The sequence below is a fragment of the Eretmochelys imbricata genome, chromosome 1, assembly GCF_965152235.1.
Source record: "Eretmochelys imbricata isolate rEreImb1 chromosome 1, rEreImb1.hap1, whole genome shotgun sequence".
Lineage (NCBI taxonomy): Eukaryota > Metazoa > Chordata > Testudines > Cheloniidae > Eretmochelys > Eretmochelys imbricata.
In genome coordinates, this window is record NC_135572.1 from 139,745,045 (window position 1) to 139,764,148 (window position 19,104).

General features: G+C 42.6%; 1 protein-coding gene across 1 annotated transcript in view; it reads left to right on the forward strand.

The window, feature by feature from the left end:
- The window catches only part of NHS (NHS actin remodeling regulator), a 339,359-nt gene that overhangs the window by 228,724 nt on the left and 91,531 nt on the right, over positions 1-19,104 (forward strand). The gene's annotated exons all lie outside the window — the stretch shown is intronic.

Consider the following 19,104-nt stretch of genomic DNA (forward strand, 5'->3'; position numbering starts at 1 on the left):
TTGGAATTGGATTATGTTTATAGTACCCAAGCGTGCCATAGCTGATGAAATATAAATGACTGAGTAGATTCTAAAGGCTGTAAAATAAGTCTGGTGTTAAAAGTGTAAAGCCGGAGTGTATGTTTGCTTGGTGAAATATTTGTTGTTTTTTCAAAAGGGTCGTTACTTCAGTTTTCATCTGAATTTTCATTGCGTAATGGAACATACTTTGCACATTTTCACAGCTTTTGAGTTAAGTGCTGGAACAGAATACTAAAACTGTGCTGTTGGTTAATCCTTCACAGCTCTGCATAATGAAAAGCATTGCTGATTTTACTCTCTCAGGTTGTAAGGGCATATAAGGCGGAGGTCAGATACCACTGACTAGGTTGCACCTTCATCTAGCGGAAATCCAGGATTCGCACAAATGCAGGACCTCACAGCTGCAGAAAGTGCCAGTTGCTTTACTGGACCTCACACACACACACTTTCTCCCTCTGTGGGTCTCTTCAACCCTATATACATGCAGTCTTGCCCCTAGTTTGACTTATTGGCTCTGAATATGAGACACAGTGCCTATTTCCTTCACAGGTTTGAAGGGCGAACCTTCCCAAACATAGTTCCCTGCGTATTACTTGTTGATGGCTAAACGGTCAACATCTGCCCCTGCCATACAATAAAGGCCACTGTAGGTTTAGAGTTTGGCCTTCTCAAAACACAAATACCATTATTGCACTTCATCGGATGAAGTGAGCTGTAGCTCACGAAAGCTTATGCTCAAATAAATTGGTTAGTATCTAAGGTGCCACAAGTACTTCTTTTCTTTTTTAAAAAAATCAACAAACCTCACTTGGAGTTTGATTTCAGGGTGGAGGGGTTCTAATCGTATTGGAAGGATTTAGTAGTTTATGCCAAATCCAACATGGGTTAAGTCACTTTGCTGCTGATTGGAAAACAAAGTCAATCTTTTCCTGAGACAACATGCCATATTTAGTCAGGAAGTGATAAATAATTCCATTTGAAGCACATTTATCCTAAAAACCAAAAGAAACTATAGAGTATAAATAATTTGTAATCCTAATCTGAAGATTTCTTGTCATTTTAGGCTTGTTTGCATTCTCTCTCTCCAAAAAGCTCACTGTAAAAAGTGGGTTGTATGTTACTTTATTCTTTTATACAAATAATTAAAATTACATAAGGAGATTTATAGTTCATTTGCATGTGCTTTATTCTCTGCCCTCTGATTCCCGATCCAGTACCCTTACAATGTGACCCTTTCACCTTACAAGGGAGTTCGTTCATTTCTATTTGACACGCCAGTGGTGACGCAGCTGTGAAACATTTCTTCCACCAGTGGAGCCTGCAGTGGGTGCTGCTCTGAACATGCGTATCAGCAACCTAAATGGAACAAATCTTGCAGTGGCTTTTCAGCCATTCAGTTTCCTGGCTTTCTTGGATCAAATCAACCTAGATAGATTTCTTTATGGTAGAAAGTGTTGTTACCTCCTTTTTACACATCGAGAAACTGAGTAAGGCTGGCTGGAAAATGGTAGATATGTTCCACAGAAGATTTAGAACAAAACAAACATTTATAGTTTGGTCTGAAATTTTTTCACTGTTTTTTTTTGTTTGTTTGTTTTTTGAAGAAACTAATCAAAACAACCTTTTTCTGTTAATTCAGATTCAAAGTGATTGTTTTGTTTTGAAATTAAATGAACATTTCTGTTTCCTTTTGAAAAGCCATTTTTTGGTTGGAAACCCTTTGTTTGACCCGTGCTCAGAGCTGTGAATGAATGTCCTGTTCAGCATGACTCAGGAAATGTGTGTAAGAACAGAACCCAGATCTCTGACCACCTAACAAGCATTCTATGCCAGGGCTTCGGATGGGGGCCATCACAGAGGTGTTCTGAGAGATTACGCTGATGTTGCACTGGGGATGTTTCCTAGGTACAGTACCATTTTCACCCATTTTATAACCCTTCTATGTCACCAGAACAACATAAAGGGGTTGTAAGTCAAGTGAGAATCGGGACCCATATTAGCAACAGGATTGATGTTGTTTTTGATCCCTTCATTGTAATTCTACATTCAAGGAACCCAGGGCTGAAATATATAATTTTTGGTGTTCTCTCTTGCTGTGTCCTTTACATCATCCTCATTTTTCCTTGGGCTCCAGTCCCTGGCTATATCCATCTTCTTAGTCCCTGTTCTGCAGAGACTGGCTTCCTTTCTCACCACCCATCTTAGCCTGTTTCTCTTCCTTGTTCCCCAGTGCAGCAAACTTGTTACTCAACTTACTTTCATCTCCCCTAGCCAGTCTTTTCCCTGCCTTGTCCTTGTGGTCATGTTCTTCCATGGATCATCCTCCTCTTCTGTCCACCCTCCGGGTCCTTTTTTTGGCAGGTGTCCACAAATCTTAAATTGTCTGTGTCACCTCTTTTCTCGCCTCTCCTGCATTATACCTTCAAATCCTCATCTGAATTCCATCATCGTCTCCTGCTGCACCCCTGATGCTTAGATCTTCTCTGCCATGAGCTCTACAGTTTAGTCCAGGAACTGATGAATAGTTTATCCAATTAACATTAGAAGGGGGTATTTCAGGGTAGGTAGAATGTAATTCCATAAATTGGAATTTGGTCAGAATACGAGGCTGACACCTGTAATTTTGTGAAAACTACCATGAGATCTTTAATGAGGCAAGTAGTCCGGCCATTGGTTTTACAACTGCAGTAGTATGAAAAACTGCATAGCCATCATAGTACAGGGACTCTTAGCACTACCCAGGGTACTGGTTTAGTACTGAGTCAGAGGCAATAATGCCACTTGCAAAGTCACCAGTGCCACTTCTTATAGCACACAGCTTTGCTTAGGAGGTTTCCAAGCTCAAGTCTGCTTATGAAATCACAGTCCAAGGTAGTATGGCTAAATGGAATTCCCCATTCATACTAACATAAATTAAGCTTCTGCTTGGCCAAGCATATTCCATCCATGTCTCTATAACTGTCCTTGATCATTTATGTTCAAAAGTTCCCTCTTTCAGCTTAACAGAGAGTTAACTTTTGATGTTTACTCTTCTCTCAGGCTGTAGGCTCGCAGGGATGGAATGTCTTATCTAGAAGTATACGCAGGCACACACCGAGGATCAGGGCCAACACTAGTTTATCAGCAGAGCACCCGAAGTCTGTAGCAGCTTGTGCACAGCTGACTGACCCTACCAGCTGTGTTTGACTTCTTGGTTCAGCTGTATGGTGGCCTTAAAGAGATATTCCATCATGGGGGCACCATTGGTTTACTTTGGGAAGATTTTCTTCACAAGTAGAGAGAGAGAATTACCTTTTTCTTAAATAAAGGCTTAGATTCTGGGGAGTGCAGGAAAATCTTCATGTACAGTAGGTCCTAATTCCTTGATTCTGTGTACATGGTAGAGTAGTGTCCTTTCTTATGGCAAGGAGGAAGATTTTGTCTAATGATTGACCTTTGCAATCACACCTAATGCTAACAGTGAATCCTTCAACTTTCTTTGCTGGTTAATTACAAAAGAGATATGATTTAATTACAGTCCTGTCACAAGAACTCGGAATGGATCAAGTAGAAATGATGTGTGGCCATGGTAACACACAACTTTGCATGATGTTACAGGAGAGTTACTGCACAACAATACCTTGTGATGAGATGGTAGCTGATACACGTCAATACTGTAGCAATGGAATCAGACTGGTGATGGAGTCCTTCAGTCTGTAGAGGCAGTCATGTTTACTTGGGATAGCTGCGGTTTCAAAAAGTCAGAGCACTTACATCATTCAGGAGTCAAGTTCAGCTCCTTTTCCAGGAAGAACATTCTAGTTCCAAGATGAGGAATAGACAGAACAGGGATATTTCTATTTCAGTTTAAAAATTCTGAGACAGATCCTCAGCGAGTGTAAATTGTCTCACATCTATTGAAGTCAATGGGGCTACACTAATTTACACCAGCTGAGGATCTGGCACTCTATTATATGGGGTGAAATTTAGTGCTTATCAATGTTAACAACACTGTATAGAGGCAGGCATAGTGAAGGAAAGAATTAGACACACATTGCTATCTCTGTTAACACACCTTATCCTGTATAACCTCTGTAGTTGTGACTATTATTCTTATGTATAGAACATCATAACGTGCGAGACCCTTTAAAGACAAATGCCCTGGAGAGCTTACTGTCTTGCTATCCAGCATGAGATATTTATCTGAACTATCCTGCCGGTGATAGCACCAAATCATTTTAAAGTCTGTCTTTTTTTTTTTTTTTTGGTGTGGTGGTGGTAATTAAATTCTAGTCCCTTCTTGACTGGATGGAAGACAGAAATCTATCTTTATTGTACACAGTTTATAATTCTTAAGAGGCCATGGTGATGAGCATGCTATGGCAACCTAGTTAGATATAGAGTAGGCTATCGGTTATATTAACTTGTGCCAAATTTTGGGTTGGTTTGAAAATGACATGTAGATCCACGTCTTCTCTGAATTATCCTGGTGTAGATCAGAACTTTTAAACATGTTGGGGAACCCTAGTTAAACTTAGCTGAAAACGCTTTAAACAACATGTCTTCTAATCCACTGAGATCTACATTGGCACAGGGATGTGCTCACACAATTCTCAATGCGTGATCGGGGCATAGTTTGGCTGGCCAGTAGGAATGGGGCCAATCAGGGTTAGAACTGTTTTGAGAAACCATTTGAACTGGAATCTGTCTAACCCAAGTTTAAGCATAGTAACTGATATCACAAGCCCAAAATAAACGAAGTTTTATACCAAGGCCACCTAATCTAGTTCACTAAACTACTGCAAATTTGAACCTAGCCTTCAGCGATGGAAAGACAGATCAAATTCTCCGATTCGTGGGTGGGGATCCCACTGAAATCAATAGGCCAGATTAACTGTTGACTTACGTGGGTGTAACTCTGTTGCTTAAAACAGAGTGAATTTGACCTAATTTCTGAGCCCATAACTGCTTCAAGGGCAGAATTTACCTTGAATCATTAACCCTGCTCAACACCTTGCTAGACCATTGAGGATGGCATTTTAAATAGTGCTGCAGAGTCACATGGATTGCACTATACAGGCAACTGCGACAAACTTGTTTTGCAGAGGTTGAGTAAAAAAGCCTATAGCACAACAAATCTGCCAGCTCTTGCTCATTTGAAGTAAGACCTGTTTATTGTGCTTCATCTTGAATCTTAATATGCTATTAAAGAAAAAAAATCTCTTTTGCTCCTCCAACTCCTCCCCCTTTACCATCTTCTAGTTCAGGGGTGGGCAAACTTTTTGGTCCAAGGGCCACATTGGGGTTGCAAAACTGTAAGGAGGGCCGGGTAGGGAAGGCTGTGCCTCCCCAAACAGCCTGGCCCCAACCCACATCCGCCCCCTCCCACTTCCCGCCTCCTGACTGTCCCCCTCAGAACCTCCCACCCATCCAACCCCCCCTGCTCCTTGTCCCCTGCCCGCCCCCTCCCGGGATCCCCTGCCCCTAACAGCCCCCCGGGACCCCACCCCCTATCCAACTTCCCCTGCTCCCAGTCCCCTGACTGCCCCCGGGACCACTCGCCCCAGCCCCCTTACCATGCCGCTCGGAGCCGCATGTCTGGCAGCCGCGCCACCCAGCCAGAGCCAGACACGCTGCCCTGCAGAAGCGCGCAGCCCCACCGCCCAGAGTGCTGCCCGCGCGGCGGCGTGGCTGCGGGGGAGGGGCCGGGGGCTAGCCTCCCCAGTGGGGAGCTCAGGAGCCGGGCCAGATGTGGCCTGCGGGCCATAGTTTGCTCACCTCTGATCTAGTTCCAATAGCCGGAATAGCACCTTTGTACTTTAAAAAAGTAGCTGTGGTAGTATTAGGCACTGCTGATTGGACAGCTGCATAACCTACTCTTGGCTAATAAGCATAGTGATGTGCAGTCAGCTTGAGGAAAGTTAGGAGTTTGGGTTTTTTGTACTTCTGGCTCTGTTTTGTAAATAGGTGGATGAAGAAGGGGTTTAAAATAAAAAGCAGGCAGGGTATCTTTGATTTTTCTTCGGTGATCCTAACATATGCTGATGAATATTATTACCTGAGCAGTAGCTAGCAAGTTGCTGCAGTAATGTGCTGATGGAACAAGAAAGTAGCAGTAGCTCTGAATAAATCATTTATGCGTGCACTGCAGACTGTGCTTCAGGGGATGGCATTAACAGTGGCGCACTTTCAGACAAACAGAGGAAAAGGCTTTCACCCAACTTTTTACTTAAACCTAGGAGGAATAAAACAGGTCAGTGGTGAATATTAAATTAACTTCTGGCCATCTTCCAAAGTGATTTGGCCTACTTAGGAATCATCAAGAATGAAGAAAGCTTTGCTTCTTCGCATCCTGATTTCTCCAGGGAGGGGGCAGAAGAGCTCTGTGCATGGATTACAAAAGCAACCTGATTTTCATAAATCAACAGTTCTCTCTCTCTTTCACTCACTCTCTCTCACACATACACACACACGTCTTTCAGTGTCATAGCGATATTTATTCCATATTCATTTCATAATTCTAACGTATCTGATATGTTCATACGAACAGAACAACATACATAGATAGATGGGGTGGATCAAGCTGGTATTCAGCCTTGCAAAATCATTGTGGAAATTTACCAGACCGGAGTCAAATTTTACTCTCTCTCCATTCTGGTGGATGATGATGAAAAGAATATTACTCAACCATAACAAAATATGCTTGTCCGAGGCTAGTGGACAAGCAGAACTTTGCAAGGCTCTCTTTCTGATACACTGAATGAAGGATATTCTATTGTCCTTTGTAGTGTGCCAGGTCCTCCTCCTCCCCCCCCCCTTTTTTTTTTTTTTTTGCATTTTTGGTATTAATCTAAAATACAGTATTTGTTTACTGAAAATAAAACTATGTTTTAGGGTAAATCTGGATTCAGAACAGCAGATAATCCAAGGATTGGGAACAATGGGGTTAAACCAGCTATAATGGTTTGATGTCCCATAGGAAAAAATATTGTGCCATATCATCCCCTCCTAGAGAAAAATCCCTGAGAGGGAGTTGTGTGAACAGGAGAAGCTCTGTAAGGTTCCCTTGCTGAATTTTCACCCAAAGCCTCTTATTCCACAGGTGTGAAGGGAAAGAGAATGACTCACCATCCCTAGGGTGACCAGACAGCAAGTGTGAAAAATCGGGACGGGGATGGGGGGTAATAGCAGCCTACATAAGAAAAAGACCCCAAAATTGGAACTGTCCCTATAAAATCGGGACATCTGGTTACCCTAACCGTCCCCCAGAATGAGAAGGAGGGTTAGCCACTCGAACCTGCAGATCTCTATGGCCTCTGTATGTATAGCATCATTTGCATTGTGGGAATTGGGGGGAGTGGCCGCTGGATGCAATCTTAGGGCCTTTAGCTTAGTTATCATGAAAACCATCCTGATTAAAAAGGCAGCCCAGAGAGAGGGAAAATTTCCCCCATTGGGGGAGTATGGCATAGTCACTAGAGATGCCTGAAGCAACGTTAGATACGTTTACAAAATGAAAGTGTAGGAGTCACTTTGCTTCATTCAGGGACTGGATTCAGTATGAATAGCGGTAATGTTTATTGACCAATTTGGATACTGTGCATTAAAGAGGCCATTGAAATACAGGGTTAGAGCATCCATCCATCCTTTCTCCCTACTTATGTATTTTGTTTTCCTATGATACTCCACCCACACTTTCCCTTTATTTGAAATAATAACAGATCTGGTCAAATATTTTTATGAAACTTTTTGGATGATAAATGGCTTCTTGTTGAAAAACCAGAAACAAAAACACCTCTAATTTTCTAAAAATCTGTAGATTTTGGTAAAGATTTTTGGTTTTGGTTTTTGAAAAATGACTTTTTTTCCCCAAAAATGGCTTAAAATTTTTTTGGTTTTAGTTTTTCATTGAAAACTTGAAAAATGTTCACAGGGAATTTTGAGGCGGGGGTGGGGAGGAAGGGATTTTTTTTTCAAATTTTCCCTGTGCAAACTAATTAGGATTTTCCAACCAGCTCAAAATAATAATACTTGATGTGCTGTCTAAGTGATACGGCAGTACCTTCACTTTATAGCCCTGGTGGCCGGACTTTTTTGGGGAAGGGTCCTCAACTCTGGAGTTAACTCCTCCCACCTTTGGTGTGAGGATATATGGATCTGCAGGTCATTCTGCAAGCCCTCTCATTTCTTTAAGACTTTTGTGAGGGGGGTGGATTGAATGGAATGTGAAGGGAGGATGTGCTTATCTCTTCTGTTTGTTTCCTGGGTGGTTCACTCCTTAAATATGAATATTTGAAATATTGTGTCTTTATGAAAATTGTAACGATCCTAGAGCAGTAGGATTCTTTGACTGTATATATATATAGTCAAAGATCTTTACAAACACTAATGAATCTTTCCTGAAACTCCCCCATTGTTATCCCCATTTTAGAGAGGAGGAAGCTGACACACAAAGAGCCTGCTCCTGCTCCCACTGAAGTCAGTAAAAGTTTGCTATAGTTGACTGGGAGCTTGCTAGCCCCCAAATGACTTGCCTTGGGTCAGACAGTATCTGTATGTCACAGCCAAGAAGAGCAGAATTCTGCCGACTCCTTTCTCTGGTCTTTAATCGCCAGATCATCCTTTTCCCTTGGAAGCATACTCCTCAGACCTCAGTTTCGAGGGCATGTGTCTTGGGCTAATCTGGGCCATACTAAGCCTTAAGCCTTTGTTGCTTACACACAAAGATGTGAAGGGCCACTTCAATCCTATAATCTCTGGAGCAAGAGAGATAAGCACGAAGTGCCAAAAAAGAAAAAAAACACATTATTTATTTATTTATTTATTTATTTTAATAATGCCTGATGCCCTATTGTGCTGTGTCCTGTACAGACACGTAGGCCATGTCTGTGCGACAAAATTATGTCGACCTAACTTACATTGGCGTACGGCCACCTCAGTTATTAAATCACTTGTGTGTGTGCACACTTGGCACCTTGTGTCAGCATGTGCATCCTCACCAGGAGCGCTTGTATCGATTGTATTGTCAATATGGGGCATTGTGGGATGGCTCCTGAAAGCCAGTAACAGTCGATGTAAGCAACACAGTGACTATGCTGACACCATTGACCTAATTACTTACACTGTTCGGGAAGGTGGTGTTACTAAATCGGTGTAGCGAGTCCTTTACGTTGGTGGGAGCCGAATTTAAGTGAAGACACTTCCACAGCTAGGTTGATGCTAAGCAGCTTATGTCAACCTACCCCTATAGTGTAGACCAGACCTAGTAAGAGATGGACTCTGCCCTGAAGAGCTTACCGTCTAAATAAACAAGAAAGACAAAGGGGGAAGGAGAAACAGAGGCACAGATAAGTGAAGTGACTCACCTACATGGAATAGACCTGGGTCTCCTAAGCTCCAGTTCAGGGCCCTATCCACTGGACCACACTCCCTCTGTACAGTCAGTCAGTAATTCCTGCTGAATTTATTAAGATTGAAAGGTAATCATCTACGGGCATTATTATGTATCATTTACTTTTTGACTAGTTTAAATCAAAATCACAACTGTTTTATGAACTAACTTCTAGCTGAACTAGCCAAATTGTCTGTTGGTGTCAATCCCATCAAAATCAGCTGAACTACACCCTTCCACAGGAGCAGAGAATTAAGCTCATCGTCTTTATTTAGACAATCCAGTAAGGTTCTAGCACCTTTCAGTTTTAATTGGAAATTTCAGCCTGAAAGATCATTAGGAAGAAATAATAAATTTCAAAGATGAGGATTCAAATGAATTTGGCCATAACTAAAGTCCAGAATCTGTGTTTCACCAATAAGATCTGACAGTGTGCTATAGTGCCCACACATGCTGTAAGGCGTTTTCTCTAACACATGAACAGAGCCCAATTCTGACATGACAGCGAATCCTTAGTAAAGTGACTGCATTGGTGTGACTGGATGGTGAATTTGTTTTATGTGGTATAATGGTAAGAATAACCATCAATGAGTTCGCAAAAAGAAAAGGAGTCCTTGTGGCACCTTAGAGACTAACCAATTTATTTGAGCATGAGCTTTCGTGAGCTACAGCTCACTTCATCAGATGCATACCGTGGAAACTACAGCAGACTTTATATATACACAGAGAATATGAAACAATACCTCCTCTCACCCCACTGTCCTGCTGGTAATAGCTTATCTAAAGTGAGCAACAGGTTAGGCCATTTCCAGCACAAATCCAGGTTTTCTCACCCTCCACCCCCCACACAAATTCACTCTCCTGCTGGTGATAGCCCATCCAAAGTGACAACTCTTTACACAATGTGCATGATAATGAAGTTAGGCCATTTCCTGCACAAATCCAGGTTCTCTCACTCCCTCACCCCCCTCCAAAAACCCACCCCCATACACACACAGACTCACTCTCCTGCTGGTAATAGCTCATCCAGACTGACCACTCTCCAAGTTTAAAACCAAGTTAAACCAGAACATCTTGGGGGGGGAGTAGGAAAAAACAAGAGGAAATAGGCTACCTTGCATAATGACTTAGCCACTCCCAGTCTCTATTTAAGCCTAAATTAATAGTATCCAATTTGCAAATGAATTCCAATTCGGCAGTTTCTCGCTGGAGTCTGGATTTGAAGTTTCTTTGTTTTAAGATAGCGACCTTCATGTCTGTGATTGCGTGACCAGAGAGATTGAAGTGTTCTCCGACTGGTTTATGAATGTTATAATTCTTGACATCTGATTTGTGTCCATTTATTCTTTTACGTAGAGACTGTCCAGTTTGACCAATGTACATGGCAGAGGGGCATTGCTGGCACATGATGGCATAAATCACATTGGTGGATGTGCAGGTGAACGAGCCTCTGATAGTGTGGCTGATGTTATTAGGCCCTGTGATGGTGTCCCCTGAATAGATATGTGGGCACAATTGGCAACGGGCTTTGTTGCAAGGATAAGTTCCTGGGTTAGTGGTTCTGTTGCGTGGTATGTGGTTGTTGGTGAGTATTTGCTTCAGGTTGCGGGGCTGTCTGTAGGCAAGGACTGGCCTGTCTCCCAAGATTTGTGAGAGTGTTGGGTCATCCTTTAGGATAGGTTGTAGATCCTTAATAATGCGTTGGAGGGGTTTTAGTTGGGGGCTGAAGGTGACGGCTAGTGGAGTTCTGTTATTTTCTTTGTTAGGCCTGTCCTGTAGTAGGTAACTTCTGGGAACTCTTCTGGCTCTATCAATCTGTTTCTTTACTTCCGCAGGTGGGTATTGTAGTTGTAAGAAAGCTTGACAGAGATCTTGTAGGTGTTTGTCTCTGTCTGAGGGGTTGGAGCAAATGCGGTTGTATCGCAGAGCTTGGCTGTAGACGATGGATTGTGTGGTGTGGTCAGGGTGAAAGCTGGAGGCATGCAGGTAGGAATAGCGGTCAGTAGGTTTCCGGTATAGGGTGGTGTTTATGTGACCATTGTTTATTAGCACTGTAGTGTCCAGGAAGTGGATCTCTTGTGTGGACTGGACAAGGCTGAGGTTGGTGGTGGGTTGGAAATTGTTGAAATCATGGTGGAATTCTTCAAGGGCTTCTTTTCCAATGAGTCCAGATGATGAAGATGTCATCAATGTAGCGCAAGTAGAGTAGGGGCTTTAGGGGACGAGAGCTGAGGAAGCGTTGTTCTAAATCAGCCATAAAAATGTTGGCATACTGTGGGGCCATGCGGGTACCCATAGCAGTGCCGCTGATCTGAAGGTATACATTGTCCCCAAATGTGAAATAGTTATGGGTAAGGACAAAGTCACAAAGTTCAGCCACCAGGTTAGCCGTGACATTATCGGGGATAGTGTTCCTGACAGCTTGTAGTCCATCTTTGTGTGGAATGTTGGTGTAGAGGGCTTCTACATCCATAGTGGCCAGGATGGTGTTATCAGGAAGGTCACCGATGGATTGAAGTTTCCTCAGGAAGTCAGTGGTGTCTCGAAGGTAGCTGGGAGTGCTGGTAGCATAGGGCCTGAGGAGGGAGTCTACATAGCCAGACAATCCTGCTGTCAGGGTGCCAATGCCTGAGATGATGGGGCGCCCAGGATTTCCAGGTTTATGGATCTTGGGTAGTAGATAGAATATCCCAGGTCGGGGTTCCAGGGGTGTGTCTGTGCGGATTTGATCTTGTGCTTTTTCAGGAAGTTTCTTGAGCAAATGCTGTAGCTGCTTTTGGTAACTCTCAGTGGGATCATAGGGTAATGGCTTGTAGAAACTCGTGTTGGAGAGCTGCCGAGCAGCCTCTTGTTCATATTCCGACCTATTCATGATGACAACAGCACCTCCTTTGTCAGCCTTTTTGATTATGATGTCAGAGTTGTTTCTGAGGCTGTGGATGGCATTGCGTTCCGCATGGCTGAGGTTATGGGGCAAGTGATGCTGCTTTTCCACAATTTCAGCCCGTGCACGTCGGCGGAAGCACTCTATGTAGAAGTCCAGTCTGCTGTTTCGACCTTCAGGAGGAGTCCACCTAGAATCCTTCTTTCTGTAGTGTTGGTAGGGAGACCTCTGTGGATTAGTATGTTGTTCAGAGGTATTTTGGAAATATTCCTTGAGTCGGAGACGTCGAAAATAGGATTCTAGGTCACCACAGAACTGTATCATGTTCGTGGGAGTGGAGGGGCAGAAGGAGAGGCCCCGAGATAGAACAGCTGCTTCTGCTGGGCTGAGAGTATAGTTGGATAGGTTAACAATATTGCTAGGTGGGTTGAGGGAACCATTGCTGTGGCCCCTTGTAGCATGTAGTAGTTTAGAAAGTTTAGTGTCCTTTTTCTTTTGTAGAGAAGCAAAGTGTGCGTTGTAAATGGCTTGTCTAGTTTTAGTAAAATCCAGCCACGAGGAAGTTTGTGTGGAAGGTTGGTTTTTTATGAGAGTATCCATTTTTGAGAGCTCATTCTTAATCTTTCCCTGTTTGCTGTAGAGGATGTTGATCAGGTGATTCCGCAGTTTCTTTGAGAGCGTGTGGCACAAGCTGTCAGCATAGTCTGTGTGGTATGTAGATTGTAATGGATTCACCAGCAGGAGAGTGAATTTGTGTGGGGGGTGGAGGGTGAGAAAACCTGGATTTGTGCTGGAAATGGCCTAACCTGTTGCTCACTTTAGATAAGCTATTACCAGCAGGACAGTGGGGTGGGAGGAGGTATTGTTTCATATTCTCTGTGTATATATAAAGTCTGCTGCAGTTTCCACGGTATGCATCTGATGAAGTGAGCTGTAGCTCACGAAAGCTCATGCTCAAATAAATTGGTTAGTCTCTAAGGTGCCACAAGGACTCCTTTTCTTTTTGCAAATACAGACTAACACGGCTGTTACTCTGAAACCTGTCATCAATGAGTTGTTCATTATCTATCTTTTACGGTTACAACAGAGTTACTGTTATCAAAGCTCTAGGAACTGGTGCCTAAACAACCAGGAACGTGGGTCTGGTTGCAGACTTGAAAGGGAAAACAAGCTGTAGGACAGTAAGAGGTTCACTCCTTCCCCAGCACCTACTATGTCATTGCCAGAAATCACAATGTTTCCTGACTGTCTCTGCAAATATGCATGCTTGTAGCCCATTCAGAGCACAGCATATCTGTTGACAAACTCCATTTGACATATAGAGTCCAGGTTTATCTCTCAGGCTCCTCTCTGTTTCCCTGTTTCTCTTCAAAGACTTTATTAGGACTGCCGTAGCTGATACTGTAAATATTTGTTGGAACAGGCGGACAGACACATTAAAAATAGAATAACCTTCAAGGAATGCAGCGTTCATTTCCTTGGTTTAAAAAATAGTAAGAGAGATTTTGCAGAGCTGGTCAGAAAATGGATTTTCTTTTTCCCTGTGGAAAATTTTGATGTAAATGAAAACAAAAATCATTAACTCAAAAAATTGTAAACCAAAAATTTTGGCTGCAAAGTTTCAGCTAAATTTCAGCTAAATATGGAAAAGCTTCAGTTCAAAAATGCCACTGCAGTGCCCGTATGATACTTGTACTTTGTGTTCCTCCTGCCCCCATTCTCTTCTATGAGCGAGGCTCCCTGGCCAGACTACATCTTCCATGATACATCATGGTCCCCTCTTGCTGAGCCTACGCAGTGCCTTATGGGAGTCCCGGGTTACTGTGCAGTATGGGAGATGTAGTCTGGCTGGGTAGCCTGGCCCATAGAGAAGAATGGGGTCATGAGACGTCGAACTACAGATCTGATGGGGAACTTCCAAACTGAAATTCTTCATTTTTCAGGTAGAGCGTTCCAGTTTTGGGATGTTCTGTTTTTTGATGGAAAGCAGACATTTTTGTAACAGATTTTTAGCTGAAAATCCAATTTTCTGTCAGACAACAGTTTTGATAGAAAATTTTCAATCAACCCTAGATTTTAGTGCTCCTGAAATGAGGGACTAATATCACTGTCTTAAAAGCATGATGGAGTATGTGAAAGCTCTGCCAATGCACATCAGTTCTGAACTGCACCACTCTGCTCTCCTAGTTCTGAACTCCTCGTTAAGCAAGCCTGTCCAAATGTGTGGTTAGTTTGCTGATGTATACAAACTATGCTCAGTCTGAGACTGTCAAACTTCTCTTCATTTGTGACCCCAGCCAGGTTTTGCAGCAGGTCTTTTTTCCAAAGGTTGAAGGGCTAGCTCATTGAGCCACCAAACCCTCAATTATGTTTCAACATCTGGTTTGATTCTCTGCAGATAAATAGCAGCTTTGCCACTAACAACAAAACCTTAATTCATTGTGGTTTGCTCAAGCACTGAGAGCAAATATTTTCCCTTTGCCGTTTGGGGTCATTTTGAGGGAAAAACAGAGTTGGAGATATTTCAACCCTTTTAAAATTATTATTACTTCCTAGAGAAAATAGAATGTAAAGCACCTTTTCCTTCCATTTGTGAGATTATTTTTATGGGGAAATTGCTGGCCTTGTAAGGAAACATTGTTGACTAAGGATCAGGAAAGATGATACAAGTCAATTGTGTTTTAAAGAAAACAATCATTTTTAATTCAGGCCTTAATAAAGCCTCATAAAAAGGTACAGTCTACTTCTCTCTGTCTCTTTTCCTCTTTCATTTTCCCCCGTAAAACATTGCCAGGGCTTACACATGAACGGAGCGGGGAGAACAGGTCTGTGAGTATTGCAATTATAAGTATTTTAGGAAATGTCCATGGCTGTATAAGCTGCTGATTCCACTTATTGATGTTTGGAAGGCTGAAGTTTCTATCTAGGTCATGTTCTCCAAGGCTGCTGTTTCTATTACAGCCAGACCTTCTGTTGACTTGGGCTGTCTTAATGCATCAAAGAGCCTCTGCTATGCTTCAGTTCCTGTTCTGAACTCAAGTTGCACCTTTCAGTTTTTGCTTATAATCACTGAGGTGGGTAGCCTAGCAATGGGAAGTCAAGCATTAAGCAGTTACTTTCTAATACTCCAAGAAGAAGGAGAGGAAGGCAAATCTTGTCATGTTTTTATTATTATACATTTTAAAATCTCTTCTTAAATCCCTTTCCCCACCCTTTTTTCTTTTTAGGATTATGCACATCATAATCCAGTTATTGGCATCAAAGATAATGAGAGTTGAATCCTAAAGAACAGTTAAGATTCTTTTATTAAAACATAATTTTAAAAAGAGGGGAACAGGCCAGCACAAAAATAAAAATATTAAAGCAATGTGGGAATGTTTCCATGTCTCCGTACAGCACAATAATAATAAAACAATAGGTACCATTTTGTGATGGGATAGTTCACTTGTTTGGCTAGTGGATTATGTGTCTGAATTGTTTTACCTGTTAATTTAGGTTGGCACGATCACTCATCCTCCTCACTGTGGTGTAGTACAGCATCACAGATATGGAGGGTGATAAAAAATACTGCGTTTTAGAATGCTCAGTTGGGTACTGTCGACGAGAAATATTGTGGAAGGCATTGCATTGGGAGGGCATTTGAAATTTGTTCTCTTTTATTACGATTTTTAGACCTGGACATTGCAATGCAAATTTGTTTCATCATGTAGGATCAGGTCCTGCTCACTGTTACATCAATGTAAATCCAATGTAATTCCAGTGACGGGAAGCAGAATCTGGTAAATGTTTTATAATCGCCCCCTTACCAGATATTTCTCAGACAGCTGTGCTCAGGGTAGAATGGGATATGGTGTGTGACAGTGTACAGCTGGGGCAGATTATAGCAACATCTTTTTTCTTCATTAGTGCTGCAACAGTTTGATTTTTCCTTCTGGTCACTCTATGGCCTCAGTTAATTTTTATACATTCCCACATCTCCCGACTGTTAAAGGATTGTGTTCAGATCCCTGTGCTGTTAGACCACAGCACTAACCAATTGAGCAGAGTCCCAAGATTCTTTAAGGGCAGGGAAGTGTTAAATCCCTCATGTGATGGAGAGTAAAAGAAGTGGGATTACTGTTCACGACTCTGATTTGCCATTCTGCTGGACCGTGAGGAGATTAGAAGGACCAAGTACTTGGGCTAAACCATCTGCATGTCTCGAAGGGGAGTGTGGAGGATGTACAGATGTTCAGTCAAAGTCTATGCCATCCGTGTTCCCAGAAGATTATTCTCCCTGACCCTCTGCTCCCCCCTTACTTAAGCAGGTCAGCTTTTGCATAGCACTGGGACTCAGTAAATACTATGGATAAAAGCAAAGAAGCCTGTTGGGCATTGGGATACTTTCTTGAAAAACACAACAGAGTGTTCAACCATGGCTCTGGGCTGCTGTGTGCTGAAGAATGCAGGTATTTTTGTTTTTAATTTGTAGAGAGGATTTCCTGCTGTAGCTTTTTGGTGAGGGAAGGGTTTTCCCCGTCTCCTATATAGAAAAGTTTGGTTTCCCAAATAAAAGTTGCTCCTGTTTTCCATTTTAAGAGCCAAGGAATGCAGTAAAGTTTCAGCAACAGGTAGTTCCTGTCAAACTTGATTTAAAGTGCCAGAACTTTTCAACTTTCGTCTTTGCTCTGTGAATGCTGGCATATGTGCTTTTGGAATTTCATTTTATGATTTTATTTTTGTTTGCACATAGCACAGAGATTTGTCTGAACAGTGCATTCACTGTCAGCTACTAGACAGGATTAAAGAATACAAAGTAGCTGTCTGAAAACTTGCTGCATAATCAGTCTGTTAGTAGCCACCAGGTATGGAATGAGTTTGGTGGTTCTCTGCTTCTCTGTTGGCCATTCCCAGTGTGTGACTATTAATATTGAGTGATGTGTTAATGGATGAATGTTAGTAATTTGGCACAAAGGTCATGCTTTTATTTTTTATCTCCCTTCTTGTAAATCATCAGACAAGTCTTCTGTTTTAGCATTTTATTATTAATAACACTGGTATCATCTAATCATGGCAGTGATATAATCTATGGAATCAGGTTGTATTGGTTTTTTGATTTAAGTTTCTGCTGCCGTGGAGAAACAGCTCTATTTGTTCATCACTGCAAAAGTGCAGACTGGACAGGATTATTCGTTGTCAAATGAAATAAAAAATTAAAAAGACCCCAGGCAAAACACCGATTCAGTCACACATTTTTGCATCAGATGCATGATCAGTTTAATAAGTGAGATCCATCTACTGCTTGGAGGGAGGGGAGCTGGAGGGAGGGATAGAAAAAGAGGAAGAGAGGGGCTTGATTTGTTATGCTTGACAATTGGCTCTTTCAGCTTTGTTTCTCCACAGCTAGAGGGGTCTGTGGGGTTGGATGTTGTTTTGTTTTGTTGTTAAAACTCATTAGTGTCAAATCTACTGATGTCTGATGAAGATTACACTGATGTGTAAACCCGTGGAAGGGGGGGTGTGAGAGAGAGAGGGAGGGAGAGACTGTTACTAGTATGCAGGTGCTAAAAGGATTAGAGGCAGGGTCAATAACATATCACTTAACACAGTGGCAGAGGTTGACAACCTTAAACTACTGCAAGTGAAAGCCGAGAGTGCAGATTGACATGCCAAGCATCCAAGTGTTACTGTCTTAATTCCCTCTCCTTATACTGTCCTACGTGTGTCTTCTGACACATTCAACACAACTCCCCCACACTCTAGCTCCTCCTCTAGCATGACACTGAGCAGTGACTGTTACTACAGAGTGACACCAATCAGTGGAAGAAGCACCGCAAGCTATCTCACTGCACTCCCTCCAGAACTGCCCCAGGACTGTTTTATGAAAATGATACTTCGCTAACACAGATGAAAGCCTGTCAAGAATAATCTTCCAGGCATAATATACATGAGGATTCTGGGTGGACTCCTCCTGAAGGTCGAAACAACAGACGGGACTTCTACATAGAGTGCTTCCACCGATGTGCATGGGCTGAAATTGTGGAAAAGCAGCATCACTTGCCCCATAACCTCAGCCGTGCAGAACACAATGCCATCCACAGCCTCAGAAACAACTCTGACATCATAACCAAAAAGGCTGACAAAGGAGGTGCTATCGTCATCATGAATAGGTCGGAATATGAACAAGAGGCTGCTAGGCAGCTCTCTAACTCCACATTCTACAGGCCGTTACCCTCTGATCCCACTGAGGGTTACCAAAAGAAACTACACCATCTGCTCAAGAAACTCCCTGAAAAAGCACAAGAACAAATCCGCACAGACACACCCCTAGAACCGCAAGCAGGAGTATTCTATCTGCTACCCAAGATCCATAAACCTGGAAATCCTGGTTGCCCCATCATTTCAGGCATTGGCACCCTGACAGCAGGATTGTCTGGCTATGTAGACTCCCTCCTCAGACCCTAATCTACCAGTACTCATAGCTATCTTCAAGACACCACTGACTTCCTGAGGAAACTACAATCCATTGGTGATCTTCCTGAAAACACCATCCTAGCCACTATGGATGTAGAAGCCCTCTACACCAACATTCCACACAAAGATGGACTACAAGCCGTCAGGAACAGTATCCCCGATAATGTCACGGCTAACCTGGTGGCTGAACTTTGTGACTTTGTCCTCACCCATAACTATTTCACATTTGGGGACAATGTATACCTTCAGATCAGCGGCACTGCTATGGGTACCCGCATGGCCCCACAGTATGCCAACATTTTTTGGCTGACTTAGAACAACGCTTCCTGAGCTCTCGTCCCCTAATGCCACTACTCTACTTGCGCTACATTGGTGA